This window comes from Antechinus flavipes, chromosome 3 (genome assembly GCF_016432865.1).
Source record: "Antechinus flavipes isolate AdamAnt ecotype Samford, QLD, Australia chromosome 3, AdamAnt_v2, whole genome shotgun sequence".
NCBI classification, from domain to species: domain Eukaryota; kingdom Metazoa; phylum Chordata; class Mammalia; order Dasyuromorphia; family Dasyuridae; genus Antechinus; species Antechinus flavipes.
In genome coordinates this window covers 344,851,193-344,862,165 of record NC_067400.1, presented here as the reverse complement: position 1 = coordinate 344,862,165, position 10,973 = coordinate 344,851,193, and the positions used below count along the sequence as shown (strand labels likewise).

The 10,973-nt window shown below is 33.3% G+C and overlaps 1 non-coding gene across 1 annotated transcript; it reads right to left on the bottom strand.

Moving 5' to 3' along the window:
• Positions 1-368: 368 nt before the first annotated feature.
• Positions 369-476, bottom strand: LOC127558478 (U6 spliceosomal RNA). The gene has a single exon (XR_007952859.1). It is a non-coding gene; the product is annotated as a U6 spliceosomal RNA (small nuclear RNA).
• Positions 477-10,973: the final 10,497 nt, after the last annotated feature.

The following is a 10,973-nucleotide window of genomic DNA, read 5'->3' as shown; positions in this document are numbered from 1 at the left end:
TACTTTCCTATGGGGTAAAATAGATTTCAATGTACAATTAAGTGTGTGAGTTATTTCCACTCTGATTCAGTTTTAATGAGAATAAATTTTACTCCCTCCTTCTTACTTCTATTGTCTTCCCCTCTATTATACGTAAAAGCTTTTTCTTGACTTTTTTATATGAGATATTTACCCCATTCTACCTCTCCCTTTCCCTTTCTGTGAGCACTTTCACCCCTTAATTTTAGTTTTTTTTTTTTCATATTCAAGTCACATCTATGCTCTCCATTTGTATGTATTCCCTTTTAACTGAACTAATAATTATAAAGTTCTTAGTTATAAGTATCATCTTCCCATGTAGTAATGTAAACAGTTTAAGCTTCTTAAGTAAAAATATGGAATGATTTCTGAACTTTTTTGCCATCCTTTCACAGGGACAATGCTATTTTTTTCCCTTTATCATTCTTCTTTAGTAGATGTGCTGTCCAAACAAGCACTATACATAACTATTGTTTATCTGCCTTTAGACATTATGTAAATATTGACCTTCTCCATGAACATTTACTAGACTTTCTACTTCACAATGAAAACCACTGCTCATCATAGCAAAATTTAACACTCAGTTATATGCTGTTCTTTAGTTTTCCTTGTTAATTCTAAGGGATAATTCTTGTTCCAACAAAGTTGTATGCATCTGAGAACAGGAACACAGGTCATGTCCTTTTTTTTTGTTTGTTTGTTTTGTTTTTATTATAGCTGTATGTTTTTGCCTCTATATCATTCTATTCAATGTTTAGCAAATTGCTATCACATCATTGACCCTCAAAAATATTTAATTTGAATATATTGTAAATAAATGTGCAGGTCATTTAACTTGTCTTAGAATAAGTTTACTCATTTAGTAATCCTCTTCTCACATATAGACTTACGAGTTGGAATCCTAAAAAGTTTTTTCTTTCCCTCTCAGGATGCTAGGGATACTTCTGACTGACTGAGTGTAAGATTATCTAATTATCTTTCCTTGAAAACCCATATTAATGTTTTTTCCACTGTGTTAATATTATGTAATTGGATGGTACAGTAGATAGAGATCAGTACCTAGAGTCAAAAAGACCTGAGTTCAAATATGACCTGAGAAACTTAATAAGCTGGATGACCCTAAGTCACTTAACTTTTATGTGTCTCAGTTTCCTCATCTGAAAAATGAGCATAATAATATCACCTACCTCTCAGAGGTGTTGTAAGAATTATTCCCTTCCCTTTAACTGTCACTGATCAAAACTAAAATTACATTTAACCAATTAATATCAATTTGCTTTTACACAGACATAAGTACTATGACAATATAAGAGAAACAGACATTACAAAGCATTTTTTCCAGCAAATGAAGTCATAGTATACTGCATATCACATAATTCCCTGGGGATAATCTGATCAAAATTGTTTTTGCATAGCATGCACCCTACCAAGTTCACTGACAAATTTGGCATAGATAATGTATGAATTGTTATAATTCCCTCTTTGCTCCTTTGATCCATGCTAGCTCATACTGGGACTTTTGTTCCTTATCATTTGGCTTCCTGCAAATCCTAGCATGGGATTTGCTATAGGCAAGGAGGTGGTGTTGAGTCTAGATGGTAGAGTGAAAGGTCACAAATGCTAAACTTTCCTCATACCTTCTCATAAAAATGATTATGAAAGAACACCAAATAGAATTCTGAGTGGATAAGTGAAAAAAAAAATTAGTTACTTTTTTCCAAACTAAAGAGTAACCTGAGTGGGGGGGGGCAGAGAGAGAGAGAGAGAGAGAGAGAGAGAGAGAGAGAGAGAGAGAGAGAGAGAGAACTCTTAAGACATTGAGATAGAGGCTATTTAGGAGTACAGAACCATAGAGGCAGCAGCACGCAGGGACAATAAGAGGATTGAACAACTTGTCAGAATAACATTCCAAGGGACAATTTACTAGCCCTGGGTACATTATTTAATGCAATTTGGTAGCTCTGGGAGTCATTACTCTATTCTGGGTAGCAGTTCTAGTGTTGAAAGGAGAGGTTATAGTCACAAGGAATAAAATCTCTACCTGTATAAGGACAAAAGTTCAGACTCACAGGTGGGTAGAGAGATCTCTTTCCAGATTACAGTACACTGAGAAAACCAATAACACACAGGTCCCAAGTTAAAGTTGTGAAATCAAAAGGATATAAAAGATAAAAACACATGCAATTACTCTTCCCTGCTATGAACAAAGTTCAAATTAAGTATAAAGTCCAAAGTAAACAAGTCAGCTGGAAAAAATATAACAAACAAAAAATAACCTGACCATAAAAGCTACTATAAAGAAGGGGAAGCTCAAGACATAAACTCAGAAGAAGACAATGATTTTAAAATATCTATTGGCAAAATATCAAAGAAAAATGAAGACTAGGTAACAAAAATTCCTAGAAGAGCTAAAGAAAGTTTTGTTTTGTTTTGTTTTTAATTTAAAAAAGATTAAAAAGTGAATGCAATGTTCAAAAAAAAAAACTAGGGAGAAATGAGAACTATCCAAGAAAATTATATTAAAAAAAATATAGTAAGCACAAAAATACTACAGAAAATAACTCCATAAAAGTTATGACTAAATGATACAAAATGGGGGGAGAACTCCTTAAAAATTAGAATTGGTCAAGTTGAAGGTAATGACTCCTTGAGAAATCCCAAAACAATAAAACAAAATCTAAACACTGAAAAAATAAAACAGAATAAAATGTAACTTACACTCATCAGTAAAATGACTGACCTGGAAAATAGATCAAGGAGAGATTATTTAAATATCATTGATTATATTAAAGACATGATTTTGTTTTAAATGGCCAAATGACAGAATAAGCAGTAAATTGTTATCATTCTCCCATATTCACCATAAAGAACCATAAAATTCTCACCCCAAAATAAAACAAAACAAGAAAATTAGTGAAATGGTGGAGTGAACAAAAAATTTGGAAGTTCTGTCTCTCATAAAATGGAAGGACAGTCAAGGAGGAGAATCATACAGCAGGCAAGCAGCAAATCCTTCCTCAGGAAACCAGTGGTTTGAGCCCAGTGCAGTGTAGCAAGCAAACACCAACATCAGGACCTGTTACATGCCTTAGAAAAGTCAAAGAAATAGTCAGATTCCAGTTTTGAGGATCAATACATGTTTCAGTATAATCTCAGGCAAACAGATAGATGTTAACCTATCTAAGCAGTCAGGCAGCCATCAATATCAGACTTTTCCACAAGCTTCAGTGTAGCCATATAGAACAACCCCATTCCCTCATGCTGACCTCAGCATATGACAGACACTAGAGTTAGAATCCAGATTCAAAATTAGGTAAGTTGCCAAAGATTCATAGCTCACAAAAGCATCAGTAAGCCACCTTGCCCTGAATCTATCCCTTCAGCTTTAACAGAAATAAGGGTCCCTCATGGGTCTCAGGACAAGCACCTGGTAAACAGACAGGGCCTGAACTCTCTAACATAAGTAGTCTGAGACAGAACTTTTTCTACCCTGGGAGCGGACCTTAAATTTAGGGGAAGGAAGGATGCCCAAGAAGATGAGCAATAAACAATAAAAAAGGAATCTGACCATATAAAATTATTATGGCAGTAAAGATATAGAAAATCAAAAGGGGACAACAATGTCAAAAAACCTATAGGCAACCCTACCTCCCCCACAAAAAAAATGAAAGTAGGCTCAAGCCTCAAAAGAACTCATGGAAGAATTCAAAAAGAAATTAAATAACATATAAAAGATATTTTAAAAATAAAAAGAAACGTGAGTGCTGCAAGGAAAAAAAAAGTCAACAGCTTGGAAAAAAAATAAGTGCTTAAAAAGTAGAATTGTCCAAATGAAAAGAGCAATACAAAAATTCACTGAAGAATACAATTATTTAAATAGTACAATTGCCAAAAGCTAATTGAGGAAAACAACTTAAAAATGAGAAGTGGGAAACTGGAAGCTCAATGATATATCAAAAATCAATCAAGTAAACTAAAAAGAATAAAAATAAAAGAGAAGAAAATATAAAATATTTCATGGGAAAAAAGAAATGACCTTGAAAATAGATCTGGGAGAGACAGTAGAAATGAGAGTGATGCAAGAAAATTACACACACAAAATCTGTCAACAGCTTGAAAAAGAGAACTGCTTTAAAAGTAGAACCATCCAATTGGAAAGAAAGATACAAAAATCCATCAAAGAAAACAATTATTTGGGGAACAGAGCCAAGATGGTGGAGAAAGACATATCTTTTTCTGAGTTCTCCCCACATCACTCAAACTAATAAAGATTCCAGCCTCTGAACTGCTTTTGGAGTGACAGAAACCATGAATATTGGGAGTGTAACAAATTTCCCATAGAACATAATTTCGAAGATATTCAGAAAAGAAGAGTTTCAATTGGGCACAGAGAGAGGTGGGCCAAGCAACACACAATCCCAAGGCAGTGTGGGCATCACCTGACTGAGAGTCTACCAGGAGGAATCTCCAGCAGTGCTGGTTACTCTGTCCGGGTTGCAAACCAGTAGATCAGCAAACTAGTTATAAGACATCCAATGCTAATACAAAAGGGAAATAGTGAGCACCAAAATGCCAGAATTTCATGGGATCTGGCCATGCCCACCTAGCATTGGAAGTCAGCACTTATTCAGCACAATCATTATCTCCTGTAGAGGAAGTTTTGACAGTCTCTCTTTTGTCCTAAAAGCAGACCTCAACTTAAAAAAAAAAAAAGAGCAATAAAACAAAAAGACCTTATCATAGATAGTTTTAATGGAGAAAGAGAAGAACAGATTTCAAATCCTGAGGACATTAAAGGCAGATCATCTCCAGATGAAGCCCCAAAGGGTAATATAAATTGGTCCCCATCTCACAAATCTCTCTTGTAAGAGTTCAAAAAGGATCTTAAACGAGAGTTAGAAGAAAAATGGGGAAAGGAAATTAAATCTTTGCAAGAGGGTTTGGAAAAAGAAACACAGAAATTATATAAAGAAAACTCCTTATAAAATATATTTAGTAAAATAGAAAAATCATATAATTCCTTATAAAATAAATTTGACAAAATGGAAAAAGAAACAACCCTCTGAAAAACAGAATTTGTAAAATAAAAAAAGAAAACAACTTGTTTAAAAACAAAATTTGTGTAATGGGAAAAAATCCATAGAACAAAACAACTCATTTTTTTTAACTTCAATTGGCTAAATACAAAAACAACTAAAAAAGGTAATAGAAGAAAATAATTCACTAAAAATTAAAATGAACAAATTGAAAGAAGTGACTAAGAACAATGTCCAGAATCAGTCTGACAGAACTAAAAAAAAAAATGAAAAATCAAAGAAAACATAAAATTTCTCATTGGAAAAACAACTGATCTAGAAAATAGATCTAAGGATTATTGGATTTCCTGAAAACCATGATGAAAGAGGCTAGACATTATCTTTCAGGAAATTATCAAGGAAAACTGCTCTGATGTCCTAAAATCAGAAGATAAAATAGTCATTAAAATAATTCATTGATCACCTCCTAAAAGAGACCCCAAAATGAAAACTTCAAGGAATATCATAGTTAAATTTCAGAACTATGAGACCAAGAAAAAAAATATTGCAGGCAGCCAGGAAGAAACCATTCAAATGCCAAGAAACCAGGATCAGAATTATCCAGGACCAAACAGATTCCATCTTAAAGGATCAAAGGGCCTGAAATCTGAGATTCTAAAAGGCAAAGGAACTTGGAATGCAGCCAAGAATAAACTATCCAGCTAAACTGAGTATTACCTTTCAGGGAAGAAGATGGACATTCAATGATACAGGTGAATTTCATGTATTTCTGATGAAAACAACAGAGCTGAAAAAGAAAAAAAAAAAACTTTGACCTCCAAATACAGAACTCAATGGAAGTGTGAAAAATGTAAAAAGGAAAGGCCTCTTGAGAATTATATCTCTGATATGGGTATACTTAGAGAGTGCAGGTATAATTTGATTTTACTATGATAACATTAAAAAAAAAAGAAAGCAAAGGTAAAAAGGGAATTTTACTAGGGAAAAAAAAGGAAATTGGAGAGAAAATGAGTAAAATTACATTGCATGACAAAGCAAAGACATTACAATTGAGGGTAAGAAGGGTGAGGGATGAACGTTGTGTGAATCTTAATCTCATCAGATTTGGTTCAAATAGAGAATATTAGACATATTTGGTTTCACAAACTTTTTTTATTAAAGTTTTTTATTTACAAAACATGCATGGGTAATTTTTCAACATTGATCCTTGCAAAATGTTCAAGATGGGGAATGCCCTAAGATGGCCTGCTTGGGTGTAACTGAGCTGGGAAAGTGAGAAGCACCACACCCCTTAAATTCATCAGTGCTGTATTTAACTCTTTGTCAAATTCTCCATGCTTTTCAGCTGCTTTGTCAGTCCCATCCCCCTCCTGCTCCTTCTCCTCATACTTTCTTGTCTGGCTGTTCACCTTAAAACTTTTCCATCTTTTAGAACTTGTGGGATTCTTTAAAGCCAAGTGTATTATGTTTTACATAAGGAATGTCTCCTCAGGAATTGAATCAGGACCTATAGCTTCACAATATTCAATTAGCTGTTCTCCCACTATTCCCAAATATCTGGCTCTAATTTTTCTTCCTTGGATAGCCAATGAGACATGCATTCCGATATATTTTAGGAGCCAAGTGATCTGTTTCTGAGTTTCCAATAAACTTTGCTTCTCTTTTAACCTAACTATGCATTCTACATACTTCCACTGGGGTGGGGATGGCTTTTTTCTTAGTATTTTCCCCATTTCAGCTAAAAAAAGAAAATAACTAGTTTAGCCCTTATCAAAGTTTCCTGCTTGTCTATTTTTATATTCAACCTATTTCCAGGTCACAGGGATTTCTCTACTGAACTTATGATCATGTCAGTCGAAGTGCTGAGTATTGGTCCTTACATCCAGAGTCTCAAAATGTAGTGTGCTTCTTTCAGTGCCCCAAGTTGGTCGCCAAAAATTAATGTCAGGGCTAGCTTTCTGGAAAATCTTAGGACCAGCCTGAGTCTTTAGTCTTAGTGGAGGAGTGTTGAAGGCAGTAGAGCCACACGGATGATCAAAGATGGAGTCTGGAATATGGAGTCTAGAGCCTGAAGTCTTCTCTGTGGTTGTGGCTGAGAGAGGCTTCTGTGTCTGTGGCTCCCTTAAATACTTCAATATGATTATATCACTGTAGCACACTGAGCATGCATAGCCATTACATCACCATTATATGGTTAGAGAACCATTATCTCACATTGAGTATTTGCTTAACCATAAATAGTCTGCTGTCTTTGATTCAAGTATACCTTTTCAGAGTCCAGGCCCTCTACAAAGCAAAAGCAAAAATAGATCTAATTTTAAAAGATAATGAAGGAAACTATATCTTGCTAAAAGGTACCACAGACAATGAAGTAATTTCAATACTAAACATATTGGAATAGCATCTAAATTCCCCCTTTTTTTTTTTTTGGTAGTTATTTTTTTTAAATAACTTTTTATTGATAGAACCCATGCCAGGGTAATTTTTTTTACAGCATTATCCCTTGCATTCACTTCAGTTCCGACTTTTCCCCTCCCTCCTTCCACCCCCTCCCCCAGATGGCAAGCAGTCCTTTACATGTTGAATAGGTTACAGTATATCCTAGATACAATATATGTGTGCAGAACCGAACAGTTTTCTTGTTAGCATCTAAATTCCTAAAGACATTAAGAGAGTTGCAAGAAGAAATAGACAACAAAACCATAATAGTGAGGGATTTCAAACTTGCTCTCTCAGAGCTAGATAAATTAAACCACATAATAAATAAAAAAGAAGTTAAGGAGGTAAATATAATTTTAGAAAACTTTAGAAAGATTATGATAAATCTTTGGAGAAAATTGAATGGAGACAGAAAGGAGTGTACTTTTTTCTCAATGGTTTAAAAAATTGTCCACATATTAGAGCATAAAAACCTCTCAAAATCAAATGAAGAAAGGCAAAAATCGGGTTTTTTTAAGATTATGATGCAATAAAATTACATTCAATAAAGGCCAGGGAAAAGTAGAACAAAAATTAATTGGAAACTAAATTATCTAATCCTAAAGAATGAATGGATGAAACAGCAAATCATAGACACAATCAGTAACTTCATCCAAGAGAATGAAAATGATACAATATACTAAAATTATGGGATGTAGTCAAAGTGGCAATAAGGGAAAATTTATATCTTTAGATGCTTACTTGCATAAAATAGAAAAAGAGAAGATCAATAAATTGGGTTTACAACTAAAAAGATAGAAAAATAACAAATTAAAAACCTCCAATTAAATATCAGATTTAAAATTCTATAAATAAAAGAGGAGATTATTAAAATTAAAAGTAAGAAAATTATTGAATAAATAAAAAAATAAGAGTTGGTTTTATGAAAAAAAAAACAAAAATAGATAAACCATTATTTCATTTGATTGAAAAAAAAAGAAAGAGGAAAATCAAATTCTCTCTCAAAAATGAAAAGGGAGAATTTTCCACCAGTAAAGAGGAAATTGGAGCAATATTTAGGAGTTATTTTGCCCAAATTTATGTCAATTTGATAATCTATGTGAATTGGAGGAATACCTACAAAATATAGATTGGCCAAATTAACAGAAAAGGAAATAAGTTACTTAAATAATCCCATTTTAGAAAAAAAGAAATAGAACAAGCTATTAATCAACTCCCTAAAAAAAATTTTTTTTTCCCCAGGGCCAGATAGATTTACAAGTGAACTCTACCAAATACTGAAAGAACAATTAACTCCAATATTATACAAAGTATTTGAAAAAATAAGGAAAGAAGGACTTCTACCAAATTACTTTTATGACACAGACATGGTAGTGATACCTAAACCAAGCAGAATGAAAATGGAGGAAAAAGTAAATAGAACAATTTCCCTAATGAATATTGATGCAAAAATCTTAAATAAAATATTGGCAAAGAGATTCCAGAAAGTCATGCACAGGATAATATACCATGATCAAGTACTATTTATACAAGGAATCCAGTGTTGGCTCAAGATTAGGAAAACTATTAGCATAATTAACTATATTAATAACCAAATTTACAAAAATCATGTAATTATCTCAATAGATGCAGAAAAAGCATTTGATAAAATCCAACACCCATTCCTATTAAAAATACAAGAGAATATAGGAATAAATGGATTTTTTCTTAAAATGATCAGTAACATCTATTTAAAACCATCAGCAAACATCATATATAGTAGCAACAAACTAGAACCATTATTAATAAGATTAGGGATGAAACGAGGTTGCCCACTATCATCATTACTATTCAATACTGTATTAGAAATGTTAGCTTTAAAAATAAGAGAAGAAAAAGAGATTAAAAGAATTACAGTAAATCATGCAGAAACCAAATTATCACTCTTTATAGATGATATGATGGTACACTTAGAGAACCCTAATGAATCAACTAAAAAATTACTAGAAACAATGCACAACTTTAGCAAAGTTTCAGGATACAAAATAAATCCACAGAAATCATCTTTTTTATATTTTTTCATAGTCATCATTTTTTATATATTGCCAACAAAGTCCATCAACAAGAAATACAAAAAGAAAGTCCATTTAAAATAATTGTTGATAATATAAAATATTTGGGACTCTACCTGCCAAGGCAAATTTCCACAGAAAAAAAGTCAGATCTAAACAACTGGAAAAATATCAACTACTCTTGGGTAGGCTGAGCAAATGTAATAAAAATGACAATACTATCTATTTTTTTTTATTTAGTTAGTGCCAAACCAATCAAATTCCCAAGAAATTATTTCAGAGATCTAGAAAAAATAATAACCAATTTCATCTGGAAGAACAAAAGTTCAAGTATTTCAATGGAACCAATGAGAGAAAATGCAAATGAAGGTGGCCTAGCTGTGCCAGATCTAAAAGTATGTTATAAAGCAGTGGTCATCAAAACCATTTGGTACTGTCTAAAAAATACAGTGACCAATCAGTGTAATAGGTTAGCTCACAGGACATATTAGTGTGGTGTTCTTGTTCTTTAAAATATAAAGGTTCTCTTTGGGACAGAGCAGGTTTCTTGGGGAGATTTTCTGGAGACAGCCTTAGTTTCAATTAAAAGTAATAATCACCCAAATGCAGCCAGGTGTTAAAAGTTCAGATCTTTTATTGCCTCCAATATAGCCTGGTTAGTTTCCTTAGAGGCCTCTCTCTCTCCTTGGTTCTAACAGCTCTTGCAGCTTTGTCCTTTGCTTCTGCCTCTGCTTTCTTCAGCATCCAGCCAGCACCAAGGTAAAAGTTGGAAATGAATCTGTCTTTCCTCCAAGAGAGAGCTTCTGGCTCTCAATCTCCCAGAGTGCTCCTCTCCAATCCCTGGTAATGGTCCACAGTAAAGTAACTAACTCAAAGCTAAGAGCCTCTTTATATATGATCTCCCAAAGGTTGACTCCTCCTTCTGGAGGCAAGGACCAAGGGAGGTATGAATTCAGATATCTCATACTAAACCCTGAAATCTCCCTAATGTGTGAACTCCAATGAGTACTTAAATACATTAGTGAATTAGAGGATTTGCTAAGTACCACACTAAATTAGCATTTTGTAAGGATTCCAACAGATTATTCAATGAATATAGTAATTTAGTGTTTGACAAACTTAAAGACCCCAGCTTTGGGGAGAAGAACTCACTAGTTGACAAAAACTGCTGGGAAAACTGTATGGCAGGGATGAGGCATTGACCCATACCTAACAATGTATACCAAGATAAGGTCAAAATGGGCTCATGATCTAGTCATACAGAGTAATGTTGTAAGCAAATTAGAAAAACATAGCATAGTTTATCTCTCAGATCTGTGGAGGTGGATGGAATTTGTGTTATTACTGATCACAAAATAGATAATTTTGATTATATAAAGTTAAAAAGATTTTGGACAAATAAAATTAATTCATACAATATTAGAAGGGA